General features: G+C 36.8%; 1 protein-coding gene and 1 pseudogene across 1 annotated transcript in view; one reads left to right on the forward strand and one right to left on the reverse strand.

The window, feature by feature from the left end:
• Window positions 1-16,120, forward strand: part of CREB3L2 (cAMP responsive element binding protein 3 like 2) — a 171,284-nt gene that overhangs the window by 31,214 nt on the left and 123,950 nt on the right. The window lies entirely within an intron of this gene.
• On the reverse strand, window positions 4,100-4,212 carry LOC141494573 (U6 spliceosomal RNA; annotated as a pseudogene).

Genomic DNA, 16,120 nt, shown 5'->3' on the forward strand with positions numbered 1-16,120 from the left:
GTTGATTGTTTCCTATCTTCACTCTCATTTTCTCTGTAGCATCAGGGAGTAATAGTCAGCAGATTAGACACAATTTCCAAGCCAGTGAAATGTCTGCTTAGGGATAGTTTGAAGGCCAGTATGAATCCAGTATGTCAAGAATGTGCAAATTCTCATATTTGAGAAATGTGGTCAAGAGCTTCAGGATATTTGTAAGACTTGGCTCTTTATGGGGATTTCTGAGTAGCTAGGTTAGATGGTGTGATGGCAAGATTTTGCGGGTAGGGTGCTTTGGCTAACCTTGAAAAGATCTGGTGACTCAATTTCAGTTTGCAATCCATAATTGTTGCCTCCTGGATTTTCAATTATCCATGTGAAAACTGTCTTAGTATAGTTGCTTAACTGGGTTATTATTCCAGCAAGGCCTTGAAACATGCTTCAACAGTAACGAAGCCAGAGCCACACACTTTCTTGTTTGATACTTACTGACATCTCTGAGGAGTTTAGAAATGACTAGTAACTCGACCCTAGGTCTGGGTGTTTTTAGCTTTTCTCGTGTAATGAATTACTTTATCTGACTGGTGATACTCATGGACCCTTCCTAGAATAATATTTTTACATGAAATGCCAAGGGTTGCAAAAAACTCCATTATATTGAAATATATTTATCAAAATAAATTTTAAAAAGTTCATGGACTACAATTTATAATCCTTTTCATTTTTTCCAGTGTCTTGCCAATGGGGTTCTCCTGATAGCTTTTATTTTTATACTCTCTGAAGCTTGCCTGGAAAATGCTAAGATATGCCTCTTGCTCCAGTTGTCAAACCTGTTTCATTACAGCTGATCTACTTTGGGAGCAAACCTGCTGTGGGTGAGATCCAGAGAATGCTCAAGGGCATTCCCTTCCCCCATTGTCCTGCTGCCTTTGCATCAGGTTATGACATACGACTCTGTAACCAAATAAGTCCCTAATTCAAGGGTTTCCAGTGACCTTATTCTATGTTGCTGTGTGTGGCAGTGACACATACACACACACTCTCTCTCTCTCTCTCTCTCTCTGGATTCTCTTTATACAAATGGTTCCATCTAAGCTCTATTCATCACTGATTTCTCCCTGTGGGGGTGTTGACCGAACATAAGGGTTATGAGGCCCAGGTGTGTTTGTATTTGTGTCTTTAAACTGGGGGTGGGGGCAGTGAAGAGGAAGGCTTCTGCCTGTGTGAGTTTATGCATAATTTACTTTTTTAAGGGATGTTACAGATACCCTGGCTTCATGCATCTACAGGTGATTATCCAACCCCAAAGAGAAAATTAGGGTTCAGGGTTTTTAAATATATTTGAGATATACTTTTTATTTTTGATATTACACTCAGTTCTCACTTAACCCCTCTTCCCATAGCTATCCCTTAGGCAAAATAAAACAATTAAGCAAATAGGTAGTTTTTAATTGGCACTTAAAAAATAAAGTAAGCTATATATTTTTTAATAGGAGACAGTTTTTGATGGCAGAGAATTGTAACCATGCAGGCTTAGGTTGAAGTCAGCAGATCTTTTGAACTTTGGAAGTTCTAAGCTAAAACTGGGAGTGGCCTCTGCACTTTCAGCCTGGACAAGATATGGAGACTGAGTCTGAGAAAGAGAAAGGGGGTGGTGATGGAGGGGAAGAAAGAGGGAGAGAAATAGAAAAGAATAAAAGAGAAAGAGAATGATAATGATAATTACAATTGACAGGTGGCATACAGATCAAGGGAATTTGGAGGTCTGATAAGTTAATTTCATGGATTATCACCAAATGAACACTTTCAAGGAGTAAGAGAAGGGGGAATTCCCTAGAGTTAGCAAAAATGCATACTTTTTTTTAATGCATAGTGCCTATTGAAATTGAACCCCCTGTAAAACATAGAAACCCACCTAAGACCTTTTGTGTCACCACTTCTGAAGTCACCACTACTGCCAGTAATGGGAAACCTGGGAAAGCCTTAGACCTGATATTTTACCTGTAGAAATTTTCAGGCATGAAGGATAGATGCTGTGCAAATAACCACAACAGTCAAATGTTTGTACCTTTATTATCAGCTTTCAAGTATAGAACACTGGAGGTAAGCATCCAAAATCTGATTAAGATTTGAACAAGTAAGAAAATAGAGCCTCTATTGCAGTGATTCACAAGTTAGTTATAAGATTCCACATTGCATCTTTAGGAAACCATGTAAAGACTTGGCCAACATGCTTGATTTATCATGTCTCTATCTCAGCACAGTGTAAGGGAATGGGATGCAAAAAATTCTAACTCCAAAAGTCATATTTGGGGCAGAAAGGGGAGGAATCAATTCTCTTTGTCCAGGAATATAAGTACAGTGGGATCTGTTTATGACTTGGTTGACTTGATCTGAGATGAACAGTTAAGCTTGCTTCAGTCTGATACTTTCAGGTTGAGACCAATATTCAGAAATGGATCAGCAAAAGTGACTCCATTGTAATATGGCCTCAGTTGGTAAGAGTGGGTGAATAGATTTAGTAAATGGGAGGAAGTAAGGGCATCTTGGACAAGAGTTTTCAGGGAGTGGGCAGCAAAATGACCAGAATATGCTATGTAAGACTTTTGCTGGAATGGAAAATTGGCATCTATTGCCTGAATTGTAATGACAGAGAATGTTTCTTGCATTGATGGTTCAAATTTAGTGAAATCCATTGAGCTTACCAGAGTACATGAAGAACCTTGAAGAAAAAAAAAAGTAAATCAACCACCCACTTTCCTGTATCACATTTTATTTGAATAGTCAAGAATGTTAGCTTTATGTTTATTGACAAAATTGTTTTTAAGGAGTTTGAACTTTAGAACAAAAAAGTTTTGGTTTGGGAAAGTGGAAATACATGCTCTTTGGCTTGTGAAAATGATTTGTATGTAGACAGAAATTGGAGGGTGAGAACCCAAGAGTGTTTCAGGGAGGAAAAGAAGAGTGTAGATGACAGAAAATGGCTGTTTTTCTCTTAAACTTGCATTAGGTTTGTTATCTTCATTCAGGTCTTAGACTAATGTTAAGGTTGGAAACTCCTGATGCTTGAAGCTTTTCTGAGAAGAAGATATGATCAAATCCCTCACAGTTAGACATCCAGAAATAAAAATGTAGGTAACCAGGTAGATATGCAGTGCAGTGTGGTAACTCTGGAGGCAGACGGCAGTGTAGCTGGGGGAGAAATCTTTCCATTAGAACAAGGGTCATGCTGTTGGTTCTAGACATTCTTTCTTGCTGGAGGATACAAAAGTGGTGTTTAACTGCTATCTGGCCCCCTGCCAACCCTCCCGCCCTGTGGAATTCACTCTGTCTGGGCTTCTCCTCCGTCAAGAACATGGTCATGAAAGGGAGGGAGGGAGGGATAGAGAGAGAGAGAGAGAGAGAGAGAGAGAGAGAGAGAGAGAGAGAGAGAGAGAGAGAGAGAGAGTTACTATTTCAGGTCTTCATCTCTCTGAATCTCTCCTATCAAAGGAGGGAAACTATTTTATAGATATCTAAATTCCTTCCAGCTTCATAGACCCTGTGCCACACCATAGAACTACCATATAGAAAGGTGAAGTTTTCCTTCTGTCCCTTTCAATTGGCATGATCTACACATACAAAACTAGGTTTCTTGGGAGTCCTTCCTTCTTTATTGCATTTTAGGTAGGCTTTTTCTATTTTTATAAACTGCATTTGTTGGTATGTGCTGCAATTCTGCAATATCTTTTATATTTATTTAGCAGTCAGGAGAAGAGATTGTCCTAAGAAAATAATGAAGAAAAAACATTTTCACGGCATTTTGGGTATATATGAGAACTTGTTTCCTACCCACTCCTTTTCTAGCTCAGATTTGGGGTAGGTAGCATTTTCCTACTTTTCTCATAGCCTTTTAGTAAAGGTTATCTATTAGGTGACTATGTACCCTGAGATATGACAGTAAATACAAGAAAATTAAAAAACTGCATCTTACCTTTGGTTGATTTTGCCATCTCTATATATGTGGTCTGTTTCCCAGACCTATGAATAATTTCTTATGTCTTAACCAGAAAACCAGGCATCTTTCTACAGCCTTAGGTTTTAACTTTTTGTTCCTCCTAGCATTTCAGTAAATACTTACTTATTACATATGGAATGCTTCATGAATTTGGGTGCCATTCTTGCATAGGGAACATGCTAATCTTCCCTGTATCATTCTAATTTTTTAGTATATATGTTAGGTGACGCAGTGGATACAGCACTGGTCTTGGAGTCAGGAGGACAGGAGTTCAAATCCAGGATCAGATACTTACCACTTACCTTGGGCAAATCACTTAACCCTGATTGCTTTGCATCCAGGGCCATCTCTAGTAATCGTGATTCATATCTGGCCACTGGACCCAGTTGACTCTGGAGGAGAAAGTGAGGCTAGTGACAGCACAGCACCCCCTTACTCCAATTTAAGTGCTTGTCATGATGTTGTGGTCTTCAAAAACAAAGGACAAACATTATTTATTACATATCTTGTGTGTAGGATCTGTCCTCAGATGTTTCTCAATGATATATTTCATCTTGATTTTTATACCCTTCCATTCTCTCCATTTAAATCCATTAAAAGATTTAAAAAAATACATAGTATCTGATTCTTCTTTTACAGCATGACTAATTTGGAAATATGTTTAAGATGATTGTGCTTGTATAGCCTATATCTGATTGCTTACTGTCTTGGGAAGGGAAGGAGAAAATTTTGCAAAATTGAAAAACTGAAAACATGTAATTGTATACAAAGTGATCTCTCTATCTTTGTTGTAAGGGTGGCAAAGTGGATAGAGCACCAGTATTGAAGTTTCTGAATTCAAATTTAGCCTCAAAAAACTTATAGCTATGTGACCCTGCCACATAACTCCATTTGTCTCAGTTCCTCCTCTGTAAAAAGAACTTGAGAGGGAAATGGAAAATTTCTCCAGTATCTTTGCCAAGAAAAGCCCAAATGGAGTCACAAAGAGTCCAAAAAAACTAGAATGACAGAATAACAATAAATTCTTTCTGTTTCTGTTTTCTAGGATAATTTCATTGGTTAGTTGTGTCTTCCCCATTAATTCTTCCCTCCTTAGTCATACTTATATATATTTTTTTTGGTTCTACTTACTTTTCCTATGCTAGACTTTTTTTTTAAGGTTTTTGCAAGGCAATGGGACTAAGTGGCTTGCCCAAGGCAACACAGCTAGGTAATTATTAAGCATCTGAGGCCAGATTTGAATTCAGGTACTCCTGACTCTAGGGCGGGTGCTCTATCCACTGCGCCACCTAAGCACCCCTCTATGCTAGACTCTTATCAAATCCTAAAATTCCCAATGCTACTTGTGAATAGTGGTGAAACAGAGGAACCCCTTTTGTGAGTGCATAGTTTGAACAATAAACAGGCATTTATTAACTGCCTACAACATGCTAGGCATTGGGCAAACAGAAAAAAATGATGTGTTGGAGAGCCCACAGGAATTGGAGTCAAAGGACATGACTTGAATCCTTCCTGCCTCTATCATTTGCTACTTAAGTATGGGATCTTGGGAGCTCAGGTTATTTTTCTTATACTCAGTTTCTTTATTTGCAAAATGAAAAGGTTATATTATCCTTGTAATGCCTTTCCAGCTCTAGATTTATGATACTGACTCTGGCACAAAGTTTTCTAGATTTAATCAGTCAAAAAAATTATGAAGACCTTATTGTGTGTACCAGTCAGTCATTATACTTAATACTAGGAATGCAAAGAAAGATGTAAACCATGATTTTGCCCTCAAAGAGTTCACAGTCTAATGGGGGACACATTACAGAAATGAATATGAACATATGACATCTCTACAGAATAAATGAGAGGGAATCTCAAAGGGAAGTCTTTAGAAGAGTTTGGAGAAGGAGGGAAACCTGCAAAAGTAAGATTTGAACTGAATCTTGAAAGGAAGCCAGGGAAGTAAAAGTTGGAGAGAGAGAGAGTGAGACACAGGTACCATCAGGAGGAGTATCCTGTATGATGAACATTAACATAGTCAAGCAGATCTGGATCATAAGAATATGGAAGGAAGTAAAGTGGAAGAAGTGGAAGGAAGGGAAGAGACCAAATTCCAAACAACTTTAAATGCCAAATGGAAGCATCTATGCTTGATTCTGAGAGGACTGGAATTTATTGAATGGAAATGGGAGAGGGCATGGTTTAATCATACCTGCTCTTTAGGAAAATCACTTTTGCAGTTGAATGAAGGATAGAATGGAGAAGGAAGAAACTTATACTAGGAATACAAATCAGGGGGGCTTCAAGGAAGAGGCAGTGAGAGTGTCTTAGACCCGTGACTGTGTGAGACAGGAGGTATCTGAAGATATGTCAATATTTGACAATTGATTGGATATATTGGATAAGAGTGAAGAATCAAGAATTGCACTGGAGATATGATATATATATATATATATATATATATGTATACATATATATACACATACACACACACACACAGAGAAACAGAAACACATATACAAATTGATTTACTACATAGGAGAAAATTTCAAGGAATCTTGAAAAAACAGTTGTTCTTGGAGTTGGCAAAATAACTCATGGTTGGTTGCGTTGCCCTGTGATCAGGTTTTGTACTACACTTTAGGAGTGTTTGGACTTAGATGATTACATGTGCTATTTTTTTCATGTTTTCCTGGGTAGGGTGAATGTGGAAGAGACTTATGGTTGATGTTTTGATGATAGTAGTTCTAGAGAATAAGACCAGCCAGTACTCTGTTCTCCATTTCCTATTGGATTGCTCATTCCTCAGGTGCTGAAATATATGATATGCCAAAGGTCTTTTCTAGGGGTGTGCCAGTAAATGTTTAACAGAAAAAGAAAATAGTGCACACAGGCCACAATTTTGATTTTAATTTGCATTTCTCCATCACTTTCTTAAATCTAGACAATCAACAAGACAATAAATCAAATTCAGTATAGCATTTGCCAGTTTCCAAGCACACAGAAAATTTCCGAATTGACTCGAACTGGTTCCATCACATTCCTAGTCTTTTCTGTTTTTGTGAGTCTTTGAAACTTTGTTTTTGTGAACTGACTTTTAGTTCTTCAAAATATGGGTTTGTAATTTAATGAATTCAGAATTAACTGGACATCTAGTTCCAATAATTCAAGTCACTGCTCTGTTTCTACCCATGCATAAATAAATAAATAAATGTTCCACGTTATGTGTTGATCTATGTTCATTGATTTTTCTAGCTTGTGTGTGACACACACATACACACACACACACACACACACACACACACACACACACACACACACCCTTGATTTTGTAGGCTAGATTTAGGCATATGATATTTACAGTGAAAAAAGATGACCATGTGGAAAAAAAATACTGCTTTCCTAAAGGCTGTAGTGTTTTGGGGAGGTGCTTAGCCTGTCTGGAGCCAGGAGAGATGAACTGTAATTTTAAAGGCACTGAGCATAAAGGAGGGTTTCATTAAGACCTTAGAAGTCCTGACATCTGCTACAAGTCTAATTTTGTTCAAAACAGATTATCTGATAAATTCTTGACTTGCTTTGTAGGTCGTTTCATTTTTCAGAAGGAAGAGGAAGCAAAGATATAGTGATTACTCAGGACTTAATTCTGGTCAGCAGGAAAGATTTGGTAAACAATTGCAAAACAGCAACTTTGGGGGAAATGATAAGCTATGCCCTCTTTGAGTTTATAGTGATAGAAAAAGGAATGCAGGACATAGCCACAGACAATCATAGATATTAGGAAATAGGATTTAACTTATGTTCAGAGAAAAGATTGGTGTGATCCCATCCCTATTAAGAGGAGCTCTTAATAGCTCATTTTCTTTGTCATAGATCCTGTTGGCAGTTTAGTGAAGCCTTACTGAGGTCTTCTCTGAATAATGTTTTTAAATGCTTAACAGAATACATAGGATTATGAGAGAAACCAAAAGTCAGTGAAAAATTTTCCCTAAATTCAAGGATTCCCTTGAAATCAATGCATGGAACCTGGGGATGGGGTGGAGGGTGGAAACAAGGGACCCCAAGTTAAGAACTTTTGCTTGAAAGGAAATATGAACATTATAAAAATGATTGTGGAAACTGTCTTTACATGTAGTTGGAAAAATAAGTAAAATTATTAAATTAAAAAGAGAAAAGGAATATGATCATGAAGGATTAGAAATTGAAATTCTGATTCTTAGTGAGAGAGAACAAGGCAAAAATGTTGTGACTGCACACAAAGGACAAATTAGAAAGAGGGACACATCTAGGAGTAGTATTTTTTTAAAAAGAATTTTATAAATAATATTAGGTAGGTTGAAGCTTAAGGTGAACTGAGGATTGTGAAAAATGCAAAAGACAATTAAGAAAACTTTTAAAGTCATATTTAGAGCAGAAAGAACAGGGAAGGGAACTTGCAATCCAGTTGGAGACACTAGACAAACAGGAGTAAACTACAATTCACTCAAGAAATTTGACAGTGTAGATGTCTATAACAGTATAGAACATGTCCTAAGGTAATACTCAATTGTTTCAATCAATCATCAAGCATTTATTGAATAGTGTCAGGCTTATAAAAACAAAAAATGAAATATCTTCTGCTTCCAAGAGTTTACATTATTTTAGGAGAGATAGCATGTACATATGTCATAATATACAAAATATACACCAGGCAATTGATAGAGGTGAGTGTCACTATGACCTGGGGGATGATCAGAAAAGGCCTCATGTAGGAAAGAGGTTACTGGACTGAGCATTGAAGAAAACTAATATTCCTGCAGGTAAGGGTGATTCCAGACATGGTGTAAAGGCACAGAGATGAATGGTAGATGAATGGTAGAACCTGGATCATGGAAAAAAATATGCTCTGCTTGTCAGGTCACATTAGGAATATTGCATTTTATCCTGGGCCCCATATTTTAAGAGGGATAATGATACAACATACTATATTCAGAAAAGGATGAGCAGGAGGTTAAGAATAATACCAATAAGGAAAATTTGAAGTATATGAAGATGTTTAGTCCAGAGAAAAAACACTAAGCGAGGACTGGATAAGGAAGATGGCTGTCTTCAATCATTTGATTCTACTGTCTGAGAAAAGAGACTAGACATTTTATGTTGCTTTCGAAGTCAGAATCAAGACTGATGTACAAGGTACAAGGAAGTTAATTTTGGCTCTTTTTGAAGGACTTTCTAACATTAGAGCTAGCAAATCACAGAACATGCTGCTTTCAAAGTAGTGAGCTCCCTATCACTGAAAATATTCAAGCAAATGTTTGATACCTGTTAGGAATGCTACAGAAAGGATTTCTATAGAGAGAATGGAGTTTGAATATTAGTTCCATGTCCAAGATTTTATCATCCTATGTAGATAGAGAATGTGAGCCTTGTTTTCTCTGTCCAGAACTTATCTAACTGGTGAGTGGGGGAACTGGGGATAGAGTCGTGAAGAAAATATGATATTTTTAGAACTCTGGGAAATGAATTATGGCATTTGAAAATGCAAAATGTGTTTGGAGATAGTCAAGAATAGATTTACTAAGGTAATCAACAAAACAAAAAAGATAGGAAGGAGAAGAAAGAGCGGGGAGGGTGGAGGAAGATCTAGAAATTTTTTGACTGAGAAAGATGGAAGGTTTAATGAAACTTAAAAAAGCTTAATTTGTAGAGATAAGAAAAATTCTATTTAGAGGAAGAGATCTAGGGACAATGACCAAGGTAACCTGTCAGGCAGATGGTCATGAAGAAAGCATTTTCAAGCTGAGGCTAAGAACTGTGGACCCAGGCCCCAGGCAGGGAAAATTCCTTCTTCTGTAATGAATTAAAGGAGAGAAAAGAGAGAAAGTTCAGCCTAAGGCCAGAGGTGGAAGTGGTAGGGCTAACTACCAACACAGTTCCCTATACCCAGGGGTCAAGGATAGATAAAGGGCAAGAGCTTCTGACTGGAAGTTCAGTGACGAAAAGGACTTATGGTCCAGACTGTTTAATGTTTTAGACTTGCAACAAGATAATTGAGTAATGGGAGCCTGTGTGGGTTGCTATTAACCCCACCCAGATACACTTAAGTTTGAACCTTTTGAGGACCTCAAACTCTGGACCAGTTTGGAAATAGAGTGTAGTCAGAAGGAAAAGATGGAAGGCAAAGGTGATATTAGGAGGCTTGGTCTTTGAAGGCAAAGCCCTCCTCATTTGGATTCCCTGGGTAGTGAGAAAGTTTACCATGTTAAAATGAGATAAGCTGTTGATTTAATTTTCTTCAATTTGGGAGTAGGTTCTTAGTCAAGTCATAGAACACTAGCCTAGTTTTCCCAGGAACAATTTCTTAATTGTTTAATGTACTGTTCCCAAGAAGTAAACTGATTTCTTTTGAATTTAGAAATTTGGAAGGCAATTAAAAAAGTTGGAAAGTCTGTCTTTCCAAACTGAGCTAATAATATATAATTTAAAATTTCTTATATTGATCTGACTGAATGAGGCTATTTGATTTTCAGTTTTTATTTTTAAAAATTCTCCACTAAAACCCTCTCTTGGTACCTCTTAATGGCATGGAAGTCATTTTGGTTTCTCAAAGCTTGTTATATTGTCAGAATACAATTGGGTTGGACGGGATTTGAGAAAGGACTTCCTTACTATATATCTGTCATCTATTAGCTATGTTGGGAGAGACTCATTAACAGAAATTTAGTCACTAGATGATGAAATTTTTTTCCTTCTTGCACTGTGGAATCTCATGAAATCATAGATTCTTGAAGTAGTGAAATAATGAAGACAGTAATATATGTTTATGTGCTTTTGGATTTGTTGACTTTTAGTTCAATAACCTTGTAAGGGTGATAATATAACCATACTCCTCATTTTACAGATGAAAAAATTGAGGGTCAGAGAAGTTATGACTTTTCTAAGGTCAAAAAATAATGCTTTCGCTCATAGGATCAGTGATAAGAGAGCTGAATCTTAGAGAGTATATAGTTCAATACCCTCTCCTCTTTTTTCTTTTTAAACAGCTTAGGAAACTCCCATCCTCGAACAAAGTCTCTTGCTCAAAGGGAACATACTATGGAGCATAATCAGGATTTGAACTTAGGTCCTTTGGTAATTGATACACTATATTTCTCTTTAAATAATTTAGAGAACCCATATGTCATTGTTTTAACTAATAAGCTTTCAAAAAAGGCATGCTTGATTACAAAAATCCATAAATAAATCTGTCAAATATATAGTCTAGTTTTAGCTCAGTAAAATAATTTGGGTTAATGATTTTTGGAGAAGACTGTTATCTTACTTAGAGAACACGGAAAAAATAAGCCATCTTTATCTATAACTAATCTTTTGGATTAGAAGGTGCCCCTTCCAGTGACTTAAGTGTAGATTCTAATGATTGTGACATTTCTTACCAGAGGCTATATATATATATATGTCTAGGAACACACACACACGCGCACACACACACACACACACACACACACACACACACATACACACATCTCCATTGTGACTGACTTTGAAATTTACCCTGTATGTAATTTTTGCTTCTTAGACTTGGCAAAGCTCCAAATGTAATTTAATTCTGACCTTTTTGCTTGATCTCTAATTAGTTTATTTTTTGCTATGGATTTTTAAACTTACATTCTCAATTTAATTTAACAAATATTTAAGATACTATGCCAAACTAGATGAAAAAAAATTTCACTGTATCTGTTCTCAAAGGAGGTTATAAACTAATAGTTTCAAGAAGCATGTGTGTTAAGAGTTGAGCAACTTGAAATAACTGAGTCAGTTCACTTTCCCTTGGAGGATGTAGATAACTGATGTGGATGTAATTGCCAGCAACTGGAAAGATTAGGGAAAAGTCACAGAGAATAGAAGACATGAATAGGAGAACAAATAAAAATTATAAAGATGGGCTTGCTCAGTAGCAAATTAATCTCACCATTGTTTACATCTCTGAGCACCTCATTGTGGGTAGTCCCTTCATAGCTTGCAACTCCTCCATACCTTATCACTTGTGACTCTTGTCCATGACTTTCTGTAAATTTTCTAATCAATATTCAGTGGGTTTGAACTTGCCTCCTTTTCTGCTCATATATATCCTTAGTGATAACTTTTATGAATTAGCATATTCAAAGTGCTTAAAGTACTATGTAAATACTAGCTATTTTTAGCTATTTTTATTATTACTTCTTGTGTGCTGATATGCTTATATCTATTGCCATGGATTAGTTCTAATATTATTCTACCGAGATCAGGACATGATTCCCAGTCATGGAGCATCATTAGGACATCTGGGCCAAAATTTTGGGGCAGTGACCAGTCCGTAAATCAAAAAAAGTTTGTAAAAATCTATAAAAGAATAATACATTTATGAATCTCTTGTCTCATCTCTCTGAATTTAGATTTCCCCTAAGATCAGATAATAATCCATCTGTTCAGCTAGTGTATTTTTTGTCCATGTCGACAAAAATCCAGTATGACAAAGGTCTATATTATAAATATAGTTAGGTGGTGCAGTGGCTAGAGGTCTAGACCTGGAGCCAGAAAGATTAATCTTCCTGAATTAAAATCTAGCCTCAGATACTTACTAGCTATGTTACCCTGGGCAAGTCACTTAACCCTGTTTTCCTCAATTTCTTCATCTGCAAAATGAGATTGAGAAGGAAATGGCAAACTGCTCCAATATCTTTTCTGAGAAAACCCTAAATGGGGCCAGGAAGAGTTGGACATGATTGGAACAACTGAACATCACCATCATGGTGAATACATTTCTTTAACATAGTTTCACATCTGAGTTGTAAAGACAAGATTTTTTTCTGATCCATGCAACTTCTGATATCCTCTCTCTAACTTTGTGTTTTCATGTTTATTTTTAAAATATTCATTCATTATATATTTATTTTTGAAATATAGGAATATAAACTCCTTGAGAGGGTAGAGTCTTTTATCCTTAATATTCCTGTTCCCAGTGTCTAGCACAGTGGTTGGCACATAGCAGGTACTTTGATAAAATGCTTGTTGCTTTGACTTTGAAAGAATAATTGCACTGAATATGTCTAGTGCTCCAAATAACTGTGTAGTCTAAACAATTTAATTTAATCTATTATTTTATTTAATACAAATTATTAATTATATTAAAATACAAATTATTAAATATTAAATTAATATGAATAATCTAAAATATTATTTATAACACTAGTTTTCAGGGACCTTAAAAACAATAAAATGGTTTCCTCCTAGTTCCTTGCACTCTTTCTGTCTGCTGCAAATATAGCACCTGTTGACCTGGAAGAAACTACAGAATTGATAAATTGGATTATTTTATATTATTCAGTTTGCTTTCCATGGATTTAAAAATCCATTTCATCACAGGAAAAGATTCAGAGTTGAAGAGATTGCAAACATCATCTGATGCAAGCCCCCTCATTTTTAGAAAAGAGGAAACCAGGGCCCCTGAGAGGCTTAATGACTTAACTGATGTCATACCAGTATTGGAGTCCAGGGCTCCTTGCTCTTAACTAATAATGTTGTCATTCTTTTCCAGGAACTTCCAACTTCCTTGTTCTGTTTCTAGCCCTTTTACCCTTTTGGGGGTGGTGTCTCTGTATTTTCCTATTATTTCATCATACTTCTACATTTCCCTCAACTCCTTGGGAAAGTAGCATCTTTTCTCCTGCTGGCCTTCACCTCAACTGTAAATCAAAATTGCTATCCTTAAAGCCACCAGAAACTCTATTACTAACAGAAATTTCCATTGTTTCAGGTACATAATGCCCTCTTCAGGGGAGCTGATCTGCTCTTTTAGCTGCTAGCTCTCCATGAAGTTCTAGCATGTAAATTAATTACATCCTTCTTACCCCTCCATAATTTTATTGGTTTCTGAGTTTGGGTTCACAAGGGGAGTGGTTGGTTGGATTGTTTCCTCTTAAACACTTGACTTGCAATTAAGGTAAACTCTCATTAAGTAGAGAGTAATGCCTCAGTACCACCTCAAAATATGGACAAGATTCCATATCTAGATCCAAGACTCATCATTTAAGGAGAGTTCCAGGCTGAATTCTGGCTCTGAGCTACATGGTTCCTTCCCTCTCTCCCACTCCCCTTTTAGTTTCTTTGTATGTGTTGTCTTCCCTATGAACTCCTTGTGGGCAGGGACCATCTTTTACCTTCTCTGTATTCCTAGCACAATCACATAGTGTAGGTGCTTAATAAATGTTTATTGACTGACCAGAACTAGAAATGACCTCAGAAGCCAATTGATTCAATTTCTTGATTTTACACAAAAGGAAACTGAGTCCCAAGGAGGTTAATTGACTTGTCTGAGGTCACAGAACAGCTACATTTGAACCTCGGTTCTCTAACTCCAGATTCAGTTGGTTGTTTTTTTTTTTCATTCTACATGCTACTTCTCAGCTGGTCTTCCTACAGGGGAATATGAACTGGTATTGTGACTTCCTTGGTATGGGAAGTCCCAATGAGGAGATTGAAAGCATCCCCTCTGCAATGTATACTTTTCGAGAGTTGCTTAGAGCACTAAAAGATCAGATGACTTGCCCAAGGTTACAAAGTTTGTTTCAGAAAAATCTAAGTTTTCTTGGCTCTGAGGCCGGTTCTCTGTCCCCCCCCCCCCATGTTATTCTGTCTCCAAAGGCATAATTTACTATGCTTATCTACTCAATTAGACTTTACCAAATTAAAAATAGAACTCCATTAATACGACTGACTTGCCCATTGAAATTACTAAAAAGAAGCATTAAGGAAAATATTTATTAAAAGAATACACAATTAGAATAAAAGCTGAGGAAACACAACCTAGGTCCATTTCTTAATAAACCTTAATTATCATGACTCACTATTTAATTTAACTCGGGTTTTTCCTTGGCAATGTTAGAGCTACCCAACCCAGGCTCTAGCAACAATAGCAGGGTGACTGGGCACCAAATGCTTCAGGAGGCAATTTCCTTCCAGATTTTAATCTTTCTATGAAAGATCTTAAAGGTTTTTTTCCCCTTGCAGTTTATCAGAGGCAGAGCCTCAACTATTGGTTCAAGTCCCTTCCTCTGACTCTAAAAGAGAGAAAAGCTTTGGAACTTCATCCCACTGCTGGACCCGTTGAAGACTCCATCATTCATTCTTTGCAAATAATTTTCCCTCCCCTCCAACTGCCTAACCTTTAATTTCTCACTCTCAGATAGCATCTATCTATTCTTTGTAGATTGACAAAATATACAAATTATGTGAAACTTGCTTTCTCATAGAATTATGAATTATTAGATCATCCTCTGGTTCAGAAGTTCTGAATCTGGGGTCCACAAAGTGAACTTGGATGAGAAAAAAATTAGAATTTTCACTAACTTCTTACTGATATTTAGTATTTCTTCAGTTATTTAAACATGAGACTCTGAGGAGGGGTTCTTAGGTTTCTCCAGACTGCCAAAGGTATTCATCACACACACACACACACACACACACACACACACACACACACACACACACACACACACACAATTAAGAAATATCTAATCTTATCCCTTCATTTTTGTTGATAAGCAAAATGGGTCTCAGGGAGGTTAATTAACTTGTCCCAAATAACACAGCTAATGAGTGGTAGAACCAGGATATTTTTACAGCTGTTTTCTTTTAAGAGACTTAAGGTTAGAGAAAGGTCATTCTACACAATGCTTTTTTTTTTTAGTTTTTTTGCAAGGCAATGGGGTTAAGTGGTTTGCCCAAGGCCACAGACACAGCTAGGTAATTATTAAGTGTCTGAGGCTGAATTTGAACTCAGGTACTCTTGACTCTAGGGCAAGTGCTCTATCCACTGCCACTTAGCCACCCCTACACAATGCTTTTAAATAGCATTTGACAAACAAAGTTTATGCATAGATAAAAGTGATTTCTTCACCGTCACCATTCAAAATTCTCTACTTTCCATCCAGGATCATGCTTCTTCCAGGCTCTTACCTCTAGGGGAACAACTTCTCTTCTTGCACAACATTAGTACAGAACAATAATACTAAGTCCACAATGAAATTTTGCTTCAGTTCTTCTGGTACCACTAGCCTAGGCATATCTCCAAATCTACATGAATTTGGGAGAAATTTACTTTCTTTTTGACTTATAGAGAAGTGACTCCATTTATTATTAAAT

The sequence above is a fragment of the Macrotis lagotis genome, chromosome 7 (assembly GCF_037893015.1).
Source record: "Macrotis lagotis isolate mMagLag1 chromosome 7, bilby.v1.9.chrom.fasta, whole genome shotgun sequence".
Lineage (NCBI taxonomy): Eukaryota > Metazoa > Chordata > Mammalia > Peramelemorphia > Peramelidae > Macrotis > Macrotis lagotis.